This window comes from Lissotriton helveticus, chromosome 1_1 (genome assembly GCF_964261635.1).
Source record: "Lissotriton helveticus chromosome 1_1, aLisHel1.1, whole genome shotgun sequence".
In the NCBI taxonomy this organism is placed as follows: domain Eukaryota; kingdom Metazoa; phylum Chordata; class Amphibia; order Caudata; family Salamandridae; genus Lissotriton; species Lissotriton helveticus.
The window spans coordinates 14276176-14298459 of record NC_136057.1 but is presented as its reverse complement, the minus strand read 5'-3'; the positions used below and the strand labels follow the sequence as shown (position 1 = coordinate 14298459).

At 49.4% G+C, this 22284-nt stretch overlaps 1 protein-coding gene across 1 annotated transcript in view; it reads left to right on the top strand.

Annotated features, from left to right (window-relative positions):
* Positions 1-900: 900 nt before the first annotated feature.
* Positions 901-22284, top strand: part of LOC144766894 (lectin-like) — a 162785-nt gene continuing 141401 nt past the window's right edge. Inside the window, exon 1 of the mRNA XM_078650605.1 lies at positions 901-965. The gene's annotated coding sequence lies outside the window, so the exon portion shown is untranslated. The remainder of the gene's footprint in view (positions 966-22284) is intronic.

The following is a 22284-nucleotide window of genomic DNA, read 5'->3' as shown; positions in this document are numbered from 1 at the left end:
TACTAATTATCTTGTTGTATTCGTATTTTTTATTTAGGATTTCCGTAAGCGTATTGGGTCGTTATTGAGGATGTGTGTTTTTTCTAGTTGGGCGATATCTTGTTCTAACGATGTTAGCTGCGAGTTTGCATTCTTATTCATGTTAGATTTAATTTTGATAATTACCCCTCTAATGGTAGATTTGAAAGGTTTCGTTCTCTTTATTATCTAGTAAATCATTTTTTATCTCCTTCTCAATTACTTTCTTATTTTCAGGAGGGGCTAGCACCTCATCATTAAACCTCCAAAGAGGCTCCTTGAGGGGGGTGGAAGGGTCTGTAAGTGTTAGTGTGATGCACAAGTGGTCTGATACAGTTCTTGGTTCAATCATAGATTGGTCAATCCTGCTAAGCGCATTCCTGGAAATTAAAAAATAATCTATAGAGGCCCGACTTTCTAAGTTCGTAAATGATGAACCCGAATGTCCGATGTGACATGTGATCAGTGCCACTCTTTCCTCTCCTTGGGTGTGTCACTGTCCTCTGCATTCAGACAGAAACTGCTGTTGGTGATCGTGAATGGCAGGTCCTGGCCACAGTATAGCCTCCTTCCAGGTCAGGCAGCCAGGTCGGAGCATGTTGAGTGTTTTACTTTTGTTTATTCTACTCCTGCTTCAGTCCAGTTTTATTGTCCAAGTAAGAAGTGACGGAGTTTGCAGTGTGCTCTTGTGCACACCAAATGAGAGACGACAGCAATATATTACCTGAGTCAAAACAGCAGTATATCAGCTCAGTTTTAACTGGGCACTCCTTATTCTTTGGCAAAGCTGCCCAGTCTGTCCCTCTGTCCCTCCCACCAGGAGTAGAAAAACGTGTCAGAGTCTGCGGTGTGCTGCTATGTGAGCTTGGGGTTGGTAGAAGATCGGAGCTGAACGCACCCGGAGGAGGAGAAAAGAGCAGAGATTTGCTAGTCAGATGGAACAGCAAGTAAGTGAGCTCGATTTGAATTCTGATCTTTTTGCATTATTATTCAGGCCGTCTCCCCTCTCCCTCCGGCCAGTCTGTAACTGAAGTGCAAACCTGAGCCAGTGCTGACACTGCAGTACAGAACCTCCAAGACTAAGACAACTGGTGCGTGTACCAATGCTTGTTTACATTTTTGCCCAAGCCAACCCCACTATACCTCATGCCAGTCTGAACCTGAAAGTGCCAGCCTGAGCCAGCGCTGACACTGCAGTACCGACTATCTGACCTAACTAAGAGACCTAATGTATTTACCAATGCTTGTTTGCATGGTTGACCAGGACGACCCCCCCTCTCCCTCATGATAGTCTGTACCTGAAGTGCCAGCCTGAGCCAGTGCTGGCACTGCGGTACAGACCCCCCCCCCGAGCATAAGAAAATGAATGCATTTACCTATGCTTGTTTACATTGTTGACAAGGACGAACCTGTTCTCCTTCATGCCAGACTGTACCTGAAGTGGCAGCCTGAGCCAGCGCTGACACTGCAGTACGGACCATCAGAGACAAAGAACCCTAATACACTCACCAATGCTTGTTTGCATTGTTGCCAAGGCCGACTGCACTCTCCCTCATGCCCATCTATACTGCCAGTACTGACACTCCTCTATGGACCCTCAAAGACAAAGAAACCCAATGCACTTACCAATGCTTGTTGGCATTGTTGCCCAGGTGGACCCCGCTCCCCCTCATGCCAGTCTGTACCTGAAGTGCCAACCTGAGCCAATGCTGACACTGCTCTTTGGACCCTCCAAGTGTAAGAAACCTAATGCATTTACCATTGCTTGTTTGCATTGTTGCCCAGGATGACCCCGCTCTCCTTTATGCCGGGCTGTACCTGAAGTGCCAGCCTGAGCTAACACTGTCACTGCAGTACGGACCCTTTGAGACTTAGAAACCTAATGCATTTACCAATGCTTGTTTGCATTTTGTCTAGGTGAACCCGCTCTCCCTCAAGTCAGTCTGTACATGAAGTGCCAGCCTGAGCCAATGCTGACATTGCAGTTTCCTGAGGAGTTTCTTGGTGATGCCGGCGTAGAGTGCGTTTTTAAATTTTATTTAATGCATTTTTATAAAGCGCGGACTTTACCCGCTGTACAATAGAACCAGTTACGTTACATGAGAGAAATGGTAAAAAATAGAACGTCACAACAATCAACAGGAGAGGTAGAATAAAACCATATAGGCGTTGTGGTAGCCGAGTCTGCTGCTGATGAGTGCATGGTTGATCATCTTTCAGGACTCGGTGGGGATCCACTTGAAGTTCTTTCGGAGAACTCGTAGCGTGTCGATGGTGGACGGTGTTAATCTGGCGGTTCATGGTGAATGAGGAGTCCACGATGATGCTAACATTTGGTACGTGGTCTACGGGTTCGGTGGGGGTCCAAGATCTGAAGGCCACCATGAGTCGTCCCAGGTGGAGGGGTTGGAGCCCACGATGAGGAAACACTAATCATAAATTATTCTAATATCCCAGATTCTTGGCAAGGTGCTCCTTGAATTCTTAATAGCAGCTGTACGAATATATTTGTGCCTTTCTTTTCCATTTATGTGAAGTGGGGTTTCATCCTTCTAGCAGCATCATTTTCCAACCCATCTGTTTTGAGAGGCTTATGCCTGACAAAATACAGTAAACAGGTAGAAAGAGGCATCCTGGTGGCAACCAGGGGAGCCCAATAAAAGCAGTGCTAACCCTCAAGAGGACCCACAGGCCAGAGGCACAGAAGTTGCAAGGGGACTTCGAGCAGAGTTACAAAGCAACAGCCCTTGGATCGCTCAGCATGAGGAGGCCGAAGTTCTGTGGTTAAAATGGTGCCAGACGATGGGGCTACTTAGAGCCCAGTTCACTTGTTTTGGGTACGCCAACAAGCATATGCACTTGCAAAAGTACGTGGTGCACAAGGGAATGGGTATTGCAGTCCCCACAAGGGATTCTGACCACAAACTTTGTGAGAGGGCAGCTCATTCCTCGAGGGGCTTGAAACCCCTTGTCCTGTGCTGCTGGAGCCTTCAGAGTCTGTAGGAGCTCAGGAACAGCAGACCAGTTTGTCATGATGTGGTGCCTGCAGTTGCAGGGGAGAGACTCCTTCACTCCAAGGGAGATGTCTTCAGTTGTCCTTGATGCTTCACATGTCCTTTATGGTGCACGGGCACAGACAATGCTCTGGACGGAGTGGGGGGTGAAGTCAGCCCCAAACGAAGTCCAGCGAAGTCCAGCGCGTTCACAAGGTCAAAGTTCAGAGGTTTCTGGTTCAGAATCTTGTCCATGTCTAATCTAGGGTCCTACAGCCAGGTAAGCCCTTTTGTACCCACGGGAGGGGGTTGGACAGATTCAGGGGACCCTCCCAGGGGAGGGTCAGGACAGTGGGGAGGTTACTCCCAAGTCCTATGTTCAGTTTCGGCTCCCAGGACTGGTTGAACTGGACTATGCACAGAGACACCAAGTGTTCCCCAGATGCAGACTTTCAGGAACTTTGGAAGAGCACTCACCCAGTCCCAATATACTAAATCCTGTCTGGGAAGTGGTCACACCTCCACGTGCAGCGTTCCTATTGTCCTGCCTTCCCCTTCTCAAGCTTGGCTCAGCAGCAGGAGGGCAGAAATGTGTCTCTGCTCGGCAGCAACCATTTTGTGCTGCCCAGTTGAGGAGGTTGGTACCGGAAAGACCAGTGACCCCATTAAGCTTGCTTCAGAAGGGTGTAATCATAACTCCCACACCTGTTACTGTAGAGGTATGATTCCAAGGTGTTTGATACCAACCACAACATGTTTTTTTGCAGCCGTTTTCGCTGTAGCATTTTACGTGAGCATATAATGCACCTCTACCTATATGTCAGGCTGCTTTACCAAAAACCCGGGAGAATGGTCTTCAAAGGCTGCAGAGGAGTTCTGCTCATGCAGGGGCACCCTCTCACGTAAAACCCAGCACCCTGCCTTTGGGATTGTCAAGGCCTGCTAGAGATGTGACTGGTTTTAAGTGTAGTGACCAATAGATATAGTTAGGCTGTGGGGTTTTAGGTTTAAACCGATAATAACTGATAAAACCCCACTGAAAGAAAAATAGCCCTCACCGGTGAAAACGTATAAACACTGAAAAAACACATGGACAACCACAAACTAAATGCCATTCAAAGAACGGAAAAAGAGAGTGAAATTCATTGTTTGTTCCTGAAGGGTCAATACAATGTAACTTTCTTATACAAGTAGCAGTAAGAAAGACTGGCTAACATTATTCTGCTTGCGTTTTGTTCTTTAGGGATGACACTAAAATATTGTTTCTTCTTCCTTTTACTTTTTCAGTTTTGTTACCTTTGGTCTAAAGATGCAGGGTTTAGTTTCATGTTTTAGGTCTAGTTTAATTATGTTATAAACTATAGAGAATCAGGAAATATCAAACTCATATTTGATATTTTGGCTGCATTTGATTCTTTCACCGATAGGTAAAATGGCTGGTTTCATAAAAATCTTTCCTAATATGTGTCATCACATTTACCCACAGAGAATGGGTAAAAACCCTTAATACATCAGACCATAGTATCTAGTGGGTCAGTATTGATAGTAGGTGAATTGCCAACACCTTAGGCTTTAAACATTCAATGCAAGGTATAGTGACAAATATATATATCACCAAGCATCTGGAATAGTGGTGAAAACATGACACCAGACATTTGGAAAACATGGAATGCAGTGTCACTTGTAATGCTCTGCAAAAAAGGTTCTTTCCAAGTTCAACAAAGATTGGAGTGATATTGTTTGTATTTGCAGTGATTCAGCTACGTATATAAAAAAGTTGTGTGATGACCTGTCAAAATTGATACCAGAGCTGAAGTGATTCCCTGTAGTAGATCCTTGCCACTTGTTAGATGGTATGCTGAAAGCATCTTTACAATCTTAAGAGTTAATGAGGGATGCTATTGACATTTTAGTCCATTCTGGTGCACTGGTTTCTAATGCACAGGAACTAAAACGCAAATATTTATCATTTTGTGCGTTATGTGGCATCAAAGAAAGAGTCATCCCAACTGTGTCCCTTAGCTGATGGGTCTCAGCCCAATGTGCTAAGAATACTGAGAGGGCCTTTTCACAGAAGTTTACATGGGAAGGAATGAGCGAGCGCACATGACCCAAAGACTCACTGAAGAAGTATTGTGTGGTGTACTACAATAAGATTAACCTCTTGGATGCTATGGGAATTCCCCTGCTGTGCTGGGATTTCGCGATCCTCGCACATTCATGACGAGCTGGGCTCGTCATGAGCGTAGCAGGAGGCTACTGCATGACGAGCCCAGCTCGTCATGAGCGTCGAAGGGGTTAATTTGCAAAAATCTATTTTGACCTCATATACACTATACGTACACTGTCTATATACCATGTTCTTTCAGTCTAGAAAGCAAGCAATAACAAAAGCAAAACGTTCCATAAACACCGGAAAAACACTTTTTCTGTTGTTTTTAGTGGCGCGAAAATGTGTAACCACTGATAACAACTGTTTTTTAAGATATTGAAAACACTGAAAAAACCCCACCAGAATTTACCAAAAATAGAAACTGAAAACAGGAAAGCCTAGATAAAGTAAACCTATATCCAAAGTAAGTGGTAAAAGCACCAGCTTACACAGGCTGTAATGCAAGGCCTGTAGTTCCATTTTTCATAGCCTCTCATGGGTGGCATAATATATGCTGCAGCCCATCAGAGGCCTCTGGGGTACCTAAGCCATGGGTACATGTGTCCCATATACTAAGGACTGACAAGGGTTCACCAGTATCCAATCTGGAGTGTACCTAAGTGCATGCATAATATTTTGAGGAGAAAACAGATAGCCTGGGGTCCTGATTATCAGGTTCCCAGTCAGACTAGTCAAAACAGTGTAACATCAAGCAAAAAGTGGGAGTAACCATAAGGAGCAGATTCTACTGTCCTACATTAACACAAGGACACTCAAAGGGGGCTGAGGAGAGATGTGAGAGGAGAACAGACATTCACATAAGGACACTCACAGGGGGCTGAGGAGAGGTGTGAGAGGAGAACAGACAGTAACATATGGACACTCACAGGGGGCTGAGGAGAGGTGTGAGAGGAGAACAGACAGTAACATATGGACACTCACAGGGGGCTGAGGAGAGGTGTGAGAGGAGAAGAGACATTAACATAAGGACACTCACAGGGGGCTGAAGAGAGGTGTGAGAGGAGAAGAGACATTAACATAAGGACACTCACAGGGGGCTGAAGAGAGGTGTGAGAGGAGAAGAGACATTAACATAAGGATACTCACTGGGGGCTGAGGAGAGGTGTGAGAGGAGAACAGACATTAACATAAGGACACTCACAGGGGGCTGAGGAGAGGTGTGAGAGGAGAAGAGACATTAACATAAGGACACTCACAGGGGGCTGAGGAGAGGTGTGTGAGGAGAAGAGACATTAACATAAGGACACTCACAGGGGGCTGAGGAGAGGTGTGAGAGGAGAAGAGACATTAACATAAGAACACTCACAGGGGGCGGAAGAGAGATGTGAGAGGAGAAGAGACATTAACATAAGAACACTCACAGGGGGCTGAAGAGAGGTGTGAGAGGAGAAGAGACATTAACATAAGGACACTCACAGGGGGCTGAGGAGAGGTGTGAGAGGAGAAGAGACATTAACATAAGGACACTCACAGGGGGCTGAGGAGAGGTGTGAGAGAAGAACAGACATTAACATAAGGACACTCACAGGGGGCTGAGGAGAGGTGTGAGAGGAGAGGAGACATTAACATAAGGACACTCACAGGGGGCTGAGGAGAGGTGTGAGAGGAGAGGAGACATTAACATAAGGACACTCACAGGGGGCTGAGGAGAGGTGTGAGAGGAGAGGAGACATTAACATAAGGACACTCACAGGGGGCTGAGGAGAGGTGTGAGAGGAGAGGAGACATTAACATAAGGACACTCACAGGGGGCTGAGGAGAGGTGTGAGAGGAGATTAGACATTAACAAAAGGACACTCACCGTGGGCTGAAGTGAAATGTAAGAGGAGAAGAGACATTAACATAAGAACACTCACAGGGGGCTGAGGAGAGGTGTGAGAGGAGAAGAGACATTAACATAAGGACACTCACAGGGGGCTGAGGAGAGGTGTGAGAGGAGAACAGACATTAACATAAGGACACTCACAGGGGGCTGAGGAGAGGTGTGAGAGGAGATGAGACATTAACATAAGGACACTCACAGGGGGCTGAGGAGAGGTGTGAGAGAAGAACAGACATTAACATAAGGACACTCACGGGGGGGCTGAGGAGAGGTGTGAGAGGAGAAGAGACATTAACATAAGGACACTCACAGGGGGCTGAGGAGAGGAATGAGAGGAGAAGAGACATTAACATAAGGACACTCACAGGGGGCTGAGGAGAGGTGTGAGAGGAGAAGAGACATTAACATATGGACACTCACAGGGGGCTGAGGAGAGGTGTGAGAGGAGAAGAGACATTAACATAAGGACACTCACAGGGGGCTGAGGAGAGGTGTGAGAGGAGAACAGACATTAACATAAGGACACTCACAGGGGCTGAGGAGAGGTGTGAGAGGAGAAGAGACATTAACATAAGGACACTCACAGGGGGCTGAGGAGAGGTGTGAGAGGAGAAGAGACATTAACATAAGGAGACTCACAGGGGGCTGAGGAGAGGTGTGAGAGGAGAAGAGACATTAACATAAGGACACTCACAGGGGCTGAGGAGAGGTGTGAGAGGAGAAGAGACATTAACATAAGGACACTCACAGGGGGCTGAGGAGAGGTGTGAGAGGAGAAGAGACATTAACATAAGGACACTCACAGGGGGCTGAGGAGAGGTGTGAGAGGAGAACAGACATTAACATAAGGACACTCACAGGGGCTGAGGAGAGGTGTGAGAGGAGAAGAGACATTAACATAAGGACACTCACAGGGGGCTGAGGAGAGGTATGAGAGGAGAAGAGACATTAACATAAGGACACTCACAGGGGGCTGAGGAGAGGTGTGAGAGGAGAAGAGACATTAACATAAGGACACTCACAGGGGGCTGAGGAGAGGTGTGAGAGGAGAACAGACATTAACATAAGGACACTCACAGGGGCTGAGGAGAGGTGTGAGAGGAGAAGAGACATTAACATAAGGACACTCACAGGGGGCTGAGGAGAGGTATGAGAGGAGAAGACACATTAACATAAGGACACTCACAGGGGGCTGAGGAGAGGCGTGAGAGGAGAAGAGACATTAACATAAGGACACTCACAGGAGGCTGAGGAGAGGTGTGAGAGGAGAAGAGACATTAACATAAGGACACTCACAGGGGCTGAGGAGAGATATGAGAGGAGAACAGACATTAACATAAGGACACTCACAGGGGGCTGAGGAGAGGCGTGTGAGGAGAAGAGACATTAACATAAGGACACTCACAGGGGCTGAGGAGAGATATGAGAGGAGAACAGACATTAACATAAGGACACTCACAGGGGGCTGAGGAGAGGCGTGTGAGGAGAAGAGACATTAACATAAGGACACTCACAGGGGGCGGAAGAGAGATGTGAGAGGAGAAGAGACATTAACATAAGGACACTCACAGGGGGCTGAAGAGAGGTGTGAGAGGAGAAGAGACATTAACATAAGGACACTCACAGGGGGCTGAGGAGAGGTGTGAGAGGAGAAGAGACATTAACATAAGGACACTCACAGGGGGCTGAGGAGAGGTGTGAGAGAAGAACAGACATTAACATAAGGACACTCACAGGGGGCTGAGGAGAGGTGTGAGAGGAGAGGAGACATTAACATAAGGACACTCACAGGGGGCTGAGGAGAGGTGTGAGAGGAGAGGAGACATTAACATAAGGACACTCACAGGGGGCTGAGGAGAGGTGTGTGAGGAGAAGAGACATTAATATGAAGAAACACAAAGGGTGCTTAAGAGATATGTGAGAGGAGATTAGACATTAACAAAAGGACACTCACCGTGGGCTGAAGTGAAATGTAAGAGGAGAAGAGACATTAACATAAGAACACTCACAGGGGGCTGAGGAGAGGTGTGAGAGGAGAAGAGACATTAACATAAGGACACTCACAGGGGGCTGAGGAGAGGTGTGAGAGGAGAACAGACATTAACATAAGGACACTCACAGGGGGCTGAGGAGAGGTGTGAGAGGAGATGAGACATTAACATAAGGACACTCACAGGGGGCTGAGGAGAGGTGTGAGAGAAGAACAGACATTAACATAAGGACACTCACGGGGGGGCTGAGGAGAGGTGTGAGAGGAGAAGAGACATTAACATAAGGACACTCACAGGGGGCTGAGGAGAGGAATGAGAGGAGAAGAGACATTAACATAAGGACACTCACAGGGGGCTGAGGAGAGGTGTGAGAGGAGAAGAGACATTAACATATGGACACTCACAGGGGGCTGAGGAGAGGTGTGAGAGGAGAAGAGACATTAACATAAGGACACTCACAGGGGGCTGAGGAGAGGTGTGAGAGGAGAACAGACATTAACATAAGGACACTCACAGGGGCTGAGGAGAGGTGTGAGAGGAGAAGAGACATTAACATAAGGACACTCACAGGGGGCTGAGGAGAGGTGTGAGAGGAGAAGAGACATTAACATAAGGACACTCACAGGGGGCTGAGGAGAGGTGTGAGAGGAGAACAGACATTAACATAAGGACACTCACAGGGGGCTGAGGAGAGGTGTGAGAGGAGATGAGACATTAACATAAGGACACTCACAGGGGGCTGAGGAGAGGTGTGAGAGAAGAACAGACATTAACATAAGGACACTCACGGGGGGGCTGAGGAGAGGTGTGAGAGGAGAAGAGACATTAACATAAGGACACTCACAGGGGGCTGAGGAGAGGAATGAGAGGAGAAGAGACATTAACATAAGGACACTCACAGGGGGCTGAGGAGAGGTGTGAGAGGAGAAGAGACATTAACATATGGACACTCACAGGGGGCTGAGGAGAGGTGTGAGAGGAGAAGAGACATTAACATAAGGACACTCACAGGGGGCTGAGGAGAGGTGTGAGAGGAGAACAGACATTAACATAAGGACACTCACAGGGGCTGAGGAGAGGTGTGAGAGGAGAACAGACATTAACATAAGGACACTCACGGGGGGGCTGAGGAGAGGTGTGAGAGGAGAAGAGACATTAACATAAGGACACTCACAGGGGGCTGAGGAGAGGAATGAGAGGAGAAGAGACATTAACATAAGGACACTCACAGGGGGCTGAGGAGAGGTGTGAGAGGAGAAGAGACATTAACATATGGACACTCACAGGGGGCTGAGGAGAGGTGTGAGAGGAGAAGAGACATTAACATAAGGACACTCACAGGGGGCTGAGGAGAGGTGTGAGAGGAGAACAGACATTAACATAAGGACACTCACAGGGGCTGAGGAGAGGTGTGAGAGGAGAAGAGACATTAACATAAGGACACTCACAGGGGGCTGAGGAGAGGTGTGAGAGGAGAAGAGACATTAACATAAGGAGACTCACAGGGGGCTGAGGAGAGGTGTGAGAGGAGAAGAGACATTAACATAAGGACACTCACAGGGGCTGAGGAGAGGTGTGAGAGGAGAAGAGACATTAACATAAGGACACTCACAGGGGGCTGAGGAGAGGTGTGAGAGGAGAAGAGACATTAACATAAGGACACTCACAGGGGGCTGAGGAGAGGTGTGAGAGGAGAACAGACATTAACATAAGGACACTCACAGGGGCTGAGGAGAGGTGTGAGAGGAGAAGAGACATTAACATAAGGACACTCACAGGGGGCTGAGGAGAGGTATGAGAGGAGAAGAGACATTAACATAAGGACACTCACAGGGGGCTGAGGAGAGGTGTGAGAGGAGAAGAGACATTAACATAAGGACACTCACAGGGGGCTGAGGAGAGGTGTGAGAGGAGAACAGACATTAACATAAGGACACTCACAGGGGCTGAGGAGAGGTGTGAGAGGAGAAGAGACATTAACATAAGGACACTCACAGGGGGCTGAGGAGAGGTATGAGAGGAGAAGACACATTAACATAAGGACACTCACAGGGGGCTGAGGAGAGGCGTGAGAGGAGAAGAGACATTAACATAAGGACACTCACAGGAGGCTGAGGAGAGGTGTGAGAGGAGAAGAGACATTAACATAAGGACACTCACAGGGGCTGAGGAGAGATATGAGAGGAGAACAGACATTAACATAAGGACACTCACAGGGGGCTGAGGAGAGGCGTGTGAGGAGAAGAGACATTAACATAAGGACACTCACAGGGGCTGAGGAGAGATATGAGAGGAGAAGAGACATTCACATAAGGACACTCACAGGGGGCTGATGAGAGATGTGAGAGGAGAAGAGACATTAACATAAGAACACTCACAGGGGGCTGAAGAGAGGTGTGAGAGGAGAAGAGACATTAACATAAGGACACTCACAGGGGGCTGAGGAGAGGTGTGAGAGGAGAAGAGACATTAACATAAGGACACTCACAGGGGGCTGAGGAGAGGTGTGAGAGAAGAACAGACATTAACATAAGGACACTCACAGGGGGCTGAGGAGAGGTGTGAGAGGAGAGGAGACATTAACATAAGGACACTCACAGGGGGCTGAGGAGAGGTGTGTGAGGAGAAGAGACATTAATATGAAGAAACACAAAGGGTGCTTAAGAGATATGTGAGAGGAGATTAGACATTAACAAAAGGACACTCACCGTGGGCTGAAGTGAAATGTAAGAGGAGAAGAGACATTAACATAAGAACACTCACAGGGGGCTGAGGAGAGGTGTGAGAGGAGAAGAGACATTAACATAAGGACACTCACAGGGGGCTGAGGAGAGGTGTGAGAGGAGAACAGACATTAACATAAGGACACTCACAGGGGGCTGAGGAGAGGTGTGAGAGGAGATGAGACATTAACATAAGGACACTCACAGGGGGCTGAGGAGAGGTGTGAGAGAAGAACAGACATTAACATAAGGACACTCACGGGGGGGCTGAGGAGAGGTGTGAGAGGAGAAGAGACATTAACATAAGGACACTCACAGGGGGCTGAGGAGAGGAATGAGAGGAGAAGAGACATTAACATAAGGACACTCACAGGGGGCTGAGGAGAGGTGTGAGAGGAGAAGAGACATTAACATATGGACACTCACAGGGGGCTGAGGAGAGGTGTGAGAGGAGAAGAGACATTAACATAAGGACACTCACAGGGGGCTGAGGAGAGGTGTGAGAGGAGAACAGACATTAACATAAGGACACTCACAGGGGCTGAGGAGAGGTGTGAGAGGAGAAGAGACATTAACATAAGGACACTCACAGGGGGCTGAGGAGAGGTGTGAGAGGAGAAGAGACATTAACATAAGGAGACTCACAGGGGGCTGAGGAGAGGTGTGAGAGGAGAAGAGACATTAACATAAGGACACTCACAGGGGCTGAGGAGAGGTGTGAGAGGAGAAGAGACATTAACATAAGGACACTCACAGGGGGCTGAGGAGAGGTGTGAGAGGAGAAGAGACATTAACATAAGGACACTCACAGGGGGCTGAGGAGAGGTGTGAGAGGAGAACAGACATTAACATAAGGACACTCACAGGGGCTGAGGAGAGGTGTGAGAGGAGAAGAGACATTAACATAAGGACACTCACAGGGGGCTGAGGAGAGGTATGAGAGGAGAAGAGACATTAACATAAGGACACTCACAGGGGGCTGAGGAGAGGTGTGAGAGGAGAAGAGACATTAACATAAGGACACTCACAGGGGGCTGAGGAGAGGTGTGAGAGGAGAACAGACATTAACATAAGGACACTCACAGGGGCTGAGGAGAGGTGTGAGAGGAGAAGAGACATTAACATAAGGACACTCACAGGGGGCTGAGGAGAGGTATGAGAGGAGAAGACACATTAACATAAGGACACTCACAGGGGGCTGAGGAGAGGCGTGAGAGGAGAAGAGACATTAACATAAGGAGACTCACAGGGGGCTGAGGAGAGGTATGAGAGGAGAAGAGACATTAACATAAGGACACTCACAGGGGCTGAGGAGAGATATGAGAGGAGAAGAGACATTAACATAAGGACACTCACAGGGGGCTGAGGAGAGGAATGAGAGGAGAAGAGACATTAACATAAGGACACTCACAGGGGCTGAGGAGAGATATGAGAGGAGAAGAGACATTAACATAAGGACACTCACAGGGGGCTGAGGAGAGGTGTGAGAGGAGAAGAGATATTAATATAAGGACACTCACAGGGGGCTGAGGAGAGGTATGAGAGGAGAACAGACATTAACATAAGGACACTCACAGGGGGCTGAGGAGAGGTGTGAGAGGAGAAGAGACATTAACATAAGGACACTCACAGGGGCTGAGGAGAGATATGAGAGGAGAAGAGACATTAACATAAGGACACTCACAGGGGGCTGAGGAGAGGAATGAGAGGAGAACAGACATTAACATAAGGACACTCACAGGGGGCTGAGGAGAGATGTGAGAGGAGAAGAGACATTAACATAAGGACACTCACAGGGGGCTGAGGAGAGGTGTGAGAGGAGAACAGACATTAACATAAGGACACTCGCAGGGGGCTGAGGAGAGGTGTGTGAGGAGAAGAGACATTAACATAAGGACACTCACAGGGGGCTGAGGAGAGGCGTGAGAGGAGAACAGACATTAACATAAGGACACTCACAGGGGGCTGAGGAGAGGAATGAGAGGAGAAGAGACATTAACATAAGGACACTCACAGGGGGCTGAGGAGAGGTGTGAGAGGAGAAGAGACATTAACATAAGGACACTCACAGGGGGCTGAGGAGAGGAATGAGAGAAGAAGAGACATTAACATAAGGACACTCACAGGGGGCTGAGGAGAGGTGTGTGAGGAGAAGAGACATTAATATAAGGACACTCACAGGGGGCTGAAGTGAGATATGAGAGGAGAACAGACATTAACATAAGGACACTCACAGGGGGCTGAGGAGAGGTGTGAGGGGAGAACAGACATTAACAGCATAAGGACACTTGAGCTATGGAACCTAAATTATGGAAAAACCATTGTTTGGTTGGTGGAAAAGGTGCCTCTGTGGGCCCAACTTCTACTGTCACTGGCAGGTAAAATCACAGTGGCCAAGATGATCGTGCTACCCACATTTTTATATTTGTTTGTGAATCTTCCACTTATACTCACCCAATCCTTCTTCAAGTTTTTGAGGTCTCTATTGATATCTTTGATATGGGTGGGGGGCCAAGCCAGTGTATCTTGGGAGCTGTTGTCCTTGCCGACCAAGCAGGGTGGGTTGGGTGCTCCGGAAATGAAACTGTACGCTTTTTGTGCACAGGCTCAATTCTTGCAATATTGGGTACACCAGAGTCCATTTCAATCTCACGTAGCTCTGGAAAAAGATGCGGTTGCGCCGGTTCCGCTTCGGGTGGCAGTGTATCAGAAGTATAAACGTCCACAGATTGCATAGACACTCCTGAAACTCTCAGATGGGCTTCGGAAGGGCTACGTAGAAGAGCAGGTGCACAGATCTTATATGCACCTTCTATCCCATGCTTACCAATGTCAGAGATGAAATAAACAACAAAGTAGCGTGATCGATGTTGCTTCATACTTTTGCTGATCTTTATCCGGGGGGTGTTTAGGGATCCTCCTAAGCCCTCTGTTCCACTCGTTTTTCCTTCGTTTTTTGTGCCTTTCTGCCCTCTGTTCCACCCGTTTTTCCCTCATTTTTTGGGCTTTTCTGCCCAGTGTTCCACTCGTTTTTTATGCCCTTCTGCCCTCTGTTCCACTCGTTTTTTGTGCCCTTCTGCCCTCTGTGCCACTCAATTTTACCTCGCTTTTTGTGCCCTTCTGCCCTCTGTTCCACTCGTTTTTTTGTGCCTCACTTGTCTTCTGTTGCACTCGTTTCCCACTCCGCTGTGCCCCCTACACCCCTGCCCCCCTGACTGCCCACTGCCCAATCGCTGCTCCCGCCTCCACAACTGCTCCTCACTCCCACCTTCCCATATATGCTGGGCGCTGGGCGGTGAGGTGAGCGACCCCTGACGATCCTGGTAGGTCCCTCCCCCTCCACGCAGCTCCGACTGTGTGCCCCTGCTGCCGCTGCCACTGCCGCTGGTAAGTGTCCTCCGTCCTTTTTGCTTTCTGTGCCACTGTCTCCCCCTTTTGTGCCTCGTTTTCTGCTCTGTGCCACTCGTTCCCCCCTCCCTTGTGCCCCATTTTGCCTTCTATACCACTGTTTCCCCCTCTTTGTGCCTCATTTTCTGCTCTGTGCCACTCGTTCCCTCCCTTGTGCCTCATTTTGCCTTCTGTACCACTGTTTCCCCCTCTTCGTGCCTAGTTTTCTGCTCTATGCAACTCGTTTCCCCCCCCTTGTGCCCCATTTTGCTTTCTGTACCACTGTTTCCCTGCCTCAGGGACCACCGCTGCATCCATTTCCCCTTCAAGAAACAACCACGCACCACCGCACCCAACAGCTGCCTTGCCACTGCTGGAGCAAAGTCACCGAAGACCAGCTGATCACCACCCTGGCCCAGGACCCACCCGCCGACCCCACCAATCCAGACGCCACAGCCTGCAACCTCAGACAGTGGATCGACGACTGCGCCAACACCCTCGCCCCGCTCAAGAAACCTTCCAACAGCTATGCCAGCAAGAGAGCCACCTGGTTCACCGACGAGCTCTAGACCTCCATACTGCCGGAAACTGGAGAAGATATGGCTCCACGAACGCACACCGGACAAGCACGCAGCCCACAAGGATGCCACCCGCAGACATCACCACCTCTTCAGATTAGCCAAGAGATCCTCCTTCAAAGACTGCTTGGATAACAACGCACACAACAGCAAGGAGCTCTTCAGCATCGTAAAGGAACTCTCCAACCCCAGCACCAACACCAACGACAACCCCCTCACAAGAACTGTGCAACTCACTAGCCATCTTCTTCCATCGAAAGATCGCTGACAACCACGACAGCCTAAACACCACGACCACCCCGACTACGCCAGACTCCACCTCCCCTGTGAACACTACCAGCGCCAACCGCCTGACCTCCTGCTCCAACATCAACGACGACGAGACACACAAGGTCATGAACTCCATCCACTCAGGATCTCCGTTAGACCCGTGCCCACACCACGTATTCAACAAAGCAGATCTAGCCATCGCACCCCAACTACGGAAGGTCATCAACATCTCCTTTGAAACAGCGCCATTCCCGGAAAGCTGGAAGCACGCCGAAATCAATGCTCTTCTCAAAAAGCCCAAGGCAGACCCCAAGGACCTCAAGAACTTCCGGCCCATCTCCCTGCTCCCGTTCCTGGCAAAGGTCATCGAGAAAATTGTCAACATGCAATTGGCCCGCTACCTGGAAGACAACAACATCTTGGACCCGTCCCAGTCCGGATTCAGACGAAACCACAGCACCGAGACAGCCCTTATCGCCGCCACAGAAGACATCAGGCGCCAACTAGACAATGGCGAAACATTAGCCCTCCTCCTCCTGGACCTGTCAGCCGCCTTTGACACGGTCTGCCACTTAAGACACGCCTCCAAGAAGCCAGAATCCAAGAGAAGGCCCTTGACTGGACCACGTCCTTCCTCTCTGGCAGAACCCAGAGCGTCTGCCTCCCACCCTTCCGATCCGAAGCCACCGACATCATCTGCGGCATCCCCCAGGGCTCATCTCTCAGCCCGACGCTGTTCAACGTCTACATGGCCCCCCTCGCACAAGTGGCCCGCCATCACAACCTCAACTTCATCTCCTACGCCGACGACAACCAGCTCTCACCAAGGACCCGCACTCTGCCAAAACCAACCTCCACGAGGGAATGAAGGCCGTCGCCTACTAGATGAGGAGCTGCCATCTGAAGCTGAACATGGACAAGACGGAGGTCCTCACCCACGGACCCACCCCCTCAGCCTGGGATGACTCCTGGTGGCCGACCACACTGGGAACAGCACCAACACCCACTGACCATGCACGCAACCTAGGATTCATCCTCGACTCCTCCCTCTCCATGTCTAAGCAGGTGAACGCTGTCTCCTCCTCCTGCTACAACACCCTCCGCATGCTCTGCAGGATCTACAAGTGGATCCCGACCGAAACAAGAAGAACGGCACAAGACTGGACTACAGCAACGCACTCTATGCTGGAATCCCAGCCAAACACCTATGACGACTACAACGCATTCAAAACGCCTCTGCCCGACTGATCGTCAACGTCCCCCGCCGCAGCCACATCACCCCTGTTGGACTTGGCCCTCTTCACGGACATTTTTTGCTTTTTGCTTCCCCGAATACAGGATGTCCCCCCTTTGTAATGTAGTTGTATAGGCCTTGTGAGGTTAAAATGCCCTGGGTAATGTTAAAATCAATGCTAGGTGCAGGTGCCTTCTTCCCTCAACATGGCTGCCGTAGGCCCGTTACTGCAGTGTGGTCTTGTTAAGGCGCATTCTAGTTGCCAGGAGCTGGCAGGGACTCCAAACATTGTTGCCATTCCAGCCTGCCTTGCCTGCCCACAGTTAGAGTAGGGAAGCTCCTGGCACCTTCTAGAATAGGGGCAGAGCTTAGTTTTGCCGCCTTAGAGGATGGTCACCTGACCTGGGCCTATAAAAGGAAAGGGAGGGAAACTTTCCAGTCAGTTGGGGCATCACTGGCCTGGGGAACCCACGCAGGAGATTTAGGTGGGAGGGCCTAGTCAGGAACTTATGCCACTGGGAGTGACAGGATTTAGGTGCTACCTCTTAAGTTGAGTGAGGTATCCTAGATAAGCCCCCTGATCTGGCCCAGCGGTAGGGAACCCCAGGGTCCATCTGCAGTGACCTGAGGAAAACTCATCCAGCCTCCAACTCAGCCCCCCTCCCCCACTTCAAGAAACCATCACCTAAGGGCGCAGAACCATCCAAGCGCCGAGAAGACTACTTGCCTTTGACCAGAGACTGCTGGGGGATCGACCAGGTACTGGACTGTGCTGCCCTGCGCACTCCCTGCCTCCCCCTGACTGAACTGATCAAATTCCTGTCCTGCCCCCCCCCTGCCTGAATCGCTTTAACCTGCTGACCTGTATAGCGCTCTAAATTCCCAGTGCCATGGACTTTTATCCTGCCCTGGACTGCCTGCTAAGCGCTCTCGCCCCGGGCCCTGCCGAGCTGCTGGGAGTGCCCCACATCGAGTGTCATCATGCACTTCCCTGAGCTGACTGCACCCGAAGCGCTTGGCTGCTGTGCCCTGTAAAGCGCCGCACTGTCTGGCCCGGCTGTGGTACCTCGACTTGTAGTGCGCGAGCTAGCGCTGTATGTGGGGCCCGGACTGCTGCATCCATGAGGCGCCAACATCCCCCCACTCACCGCCGCAGTCCCCCGTGACGCGCCGGGTCTCAGGCGCTGTGGTCCCCCTCGGCAGCCCCCAGTGCCAGGAGAGGGCCGCCGCCGTGTTGCCAGGCCCAACCCGACTGAGAGGAGGTCCCGCAGCGGCCCCCGGAGCCTGAGGAAGGCCGCCGCGTATTCCAGTCAGGCCTCGTTAGGCCTGAAGCCACCACCACCTCCATCACGTGACGGGGGCGCTCGGCCTCGTCACTGGCCGCACCCCCGTCTCTCCTGTGCCGCGATTGGTCCCGCGGCCCGGCCTTGTCACTGGCCGAGCCGCGATTGGCGGTTGACTCACCCGCCCCCTGAGGATGCAACCGGATTGGTCCCGGGCCCTCGCAAGGGCTGAGAAGGAAGCCGGGGCTGCCCTGGGGCCGGAGAGAGACCCGGGAAGAGCGCAAGTGTAGCGCGGGTCTCCCCCGACGGCCAACCACCCCCTGGGGCCTACGAACACCACCAGAGGGCCCTGCGGAAGGGGAAGAGTCCTCACACCTGCCAGAGAACCACCGCAAGGGCTCCCGAAGGAGCCGAAGACAACAGGTAACCCCCGGTGAGGAGGGCGGAAGGCCGGTTTTGGCCCCGAGTTCACCCCTCTCCCGTGGAAAGTGGTGACTGGGCCCCGTTGGCCCCCAACGAGCCTCCAGTGACTGGGAGGCCGTGTACAAACTGTTAGACTCCTCGGGCCTAGTAACTGTACATGCCTGGGGACAGGCTCATCCCCTACCTAACTTGTGACACCTGATTACCGGGTTAGGCCCGAATTGATAACAAGGATATTCACCTCTTTGACTGTTTAATGCCTGAAGACAGGCTCATTCTAAAGTAACTGTGCATGTTTGATTACCTGTTTTAAGCCTGCTGGTGGATCATTGCCCTGTACTGAATTTCTTGCAGGGGCGGGCTTCTACGAATCCTGAGGGGGTTATGTGATGATACTTATTGATTTACTCCATTACTATTTTGATGACCTGATTTCTGGTCTTGAACTGTTGGTATTGACGAAAGGAAATGTTCATAACTGCTCTTGAAATGTTAGTCCATGGTTTATGAAGGTGCCCCCCTTATCCTGCCGAAGAGTATATTGCAACAGGCTGAGTTCTTTGATGGTTTGTTACTTGTACTCACCTGATACCAACACTAATGAAATGCTTTAATGAAGTACTTTAATGAAATGCTAATGCATTGATTGCCTTGATCTGAAGCCTATATAAAAGACATTGATTTTCAATCACAAGAACTGGTCTGGACTCCATTATTGCGCCCACTTCTCGTCTCAGTGGATGAGTGTGTTGAGTAGCTGCTTTACACGTAAGCCCCTGGTTGCCTTCCTGCTCGAGCCAAGCTACCCCCCGGAGAACTGGTGATCCCAGTTCTTACAACCCCCCACATGAGAGACCTACACTGGCTCCCCGTCGACAAGAGGATCACCTTCAAGCTCCTCACCCACGCACACAAAGCACTCCACAACGCTGGACCAGCCTACCTGAGCAGCAAACTCAGCTTCTACACCCCCACCCGCCAGCTCTGCTCTGCCAGCCTCGCCCTCGCCACTGTCCCCCGCATCCACGAACAACCTCTGGTGGCAGATCCTTCTCCTACCTCGCCGCCAAGACCTGGAACACCCTCCCTATCCACATACGGCAGACCCAAGACCTACTCGCCTTCAGAAGACTCCTTAAGACCTGGCTCTTCGAGCAGTAGCAGCACCCCCCCCCCCCGCCCCATAGCGCCTTGAGACCCTCACGGGTCGTTAGCATGCTTTACAAGTACTCTGATTGATTGATTGCTTGAAGGTATCTTTTGATGAGACGTTTTTATATCCCAAAATCCGCGCAGCCTGCAGAGTGTTACATGCCGACTTCCCATCCCAGCCTACACCTCAGGCTTCTCTCGAAAAAAGTACACAATCACCACGCAAGCTTATCACCAGACTTTACACTCATATGCAGAATGACGCACCCGTGACTACCTCCAGTGCTCGCCTTAAATGGGATACTGAGTTATCTCCCCCTCTGACTGATGACCAGTGGTCATATTGTTGTGCTCAAATGACTGAATTGTCACCTAACTATAAACTTCAACTAATACACTTCAAATTCCTACATCGCTAATATAGAACGGCCATTAGTTTACATAAAATGGGACTCAGAGATGATGACTGTTGTTGGCGATGCGGGCGTCCGCTGCCTCCTTCCTTCATATGGCATGGGAATTTCCAGTCATCACTGAGTATTGGTTTCAAATCTTCGAGTCCATAAACCAAATTCTGAGTCTGGAGGTGTCCTTGTCCCCGATGTTGGGACTGCTAGGGTATGTCAGAGACACACATGTTAAAAAATGCAAACTACATGCGCTAGTATTGCTGTTCGCCAAACGGCAGATAGCTCTGCATTGGGGAAAAACCCCCACAACCAAGGACTGGGTGAAAGAGGTCACGTATGGACAAACTCAGCTAGCCACATACTGGGAATTACCGCCACCAGCCTCCAGACCCATGGAGTTATGGAAACCATTTATCGATTGGGTTTGTGCAAGATCTGATAGTCCTGATGTTGCAGTGGATGCTGGAGCTAATTTTGGTCCTGTACATAAGGACACACGCAGAGGGCTGAGGAGAGGAGTGAGTGGAGGAGACATTAACACAAGGACATTCACATGGGCTTGGGGTGTAGAGAAATGTTAGCAGGGAAAATTAATTAACATAAGGACACAGACAGGGGGCTGAAGAGAGATGTGAGGGTAGAAGAGACATTAACATAAGGACACTCACAGGGGGCTGAAGAGAGATGTGAGGGTAGAAGAGACATTAACATAAGGACACTCACAGGGGGCTGAAGAGAGGTGTGAGAGGAGAAGAGACATTAACATAAGGACCCTCATGGGAGGCTTAACAGAGATGTGAGGGTGAAACAGATGTTTTACATGTTTGAATTTACTTGTTTTCTTTTTCTTTTTTAATGTAAAGCAGCTTTATTAGGCAGAATAATGACAGAATCAAACAGAATTACAAGAACTAGATAAAACAATAAACTAAGAATCATAAAAAGTATAAAGAATTGAAGCAGGTTTAACAATTTTGAAACTATACCAAGGAGAGGGAGGAAGGGGAAGGAGGGGAATATAAATATAACAGGAATATCACGTTAACAGCACTTAACAAAATACCAGAAAAAGGACATAATAATATTATGTGATATAAAAAATCTTAACTAGGAGTATCAAAATTTGGAACTGATGGCAGAGATCCAAAATAAGGTGGTTTAAAATTTTCAGATGAAGTACAACTGGGACATTTATGAGCAACATCCTCTAAAAAAGAGGTAAAGGGTAACCAGTTGAAAACTCTATTAGCAGAAAGAAAATACATAGAGGGGAAGGCAGTATCTAACCTGTGATAATGACAAACATTATCACACCAGGCAACATAAGAGAAATTTGAAGCACATTTCCAATTAAAAGCAATCTGTTGAAAGGCAAGAGCTAGCATAAGATCTAACAAGCCTAAATTACTGCGTGGTGAGTGGCTATCTTCAAGGAGACTACCCGAAAAGTGTCAAGGGGGACAGTGGACAATTACAATGGATTAATTAGGATAATTGAGACCAAATCTTTTCCCAAAAAGAAGTTATAGGGGGACAATGGAACAACATATGCATAAGGTCGCCAGATTGGTGATCACAGGTCCAACATTTGGGAGAGGAATTCATAGAGAATCTTGGTAGCAGAGACGGGGTAAATTAAACCGACCGCCACCACCCCCAGGCCCGCCCCCCGCCCCAGACAAAGATATGTTACATCAACTTTAGGAAATCATGAACAAAAACATTTGCCTGATGTCACACAATTACAACAATAAACATTCAAATGTGGTCAGAAAAAGGAGAATCAGTCAGTCATCTTTGAATTTCCAAACAAATCATTTTATTCAA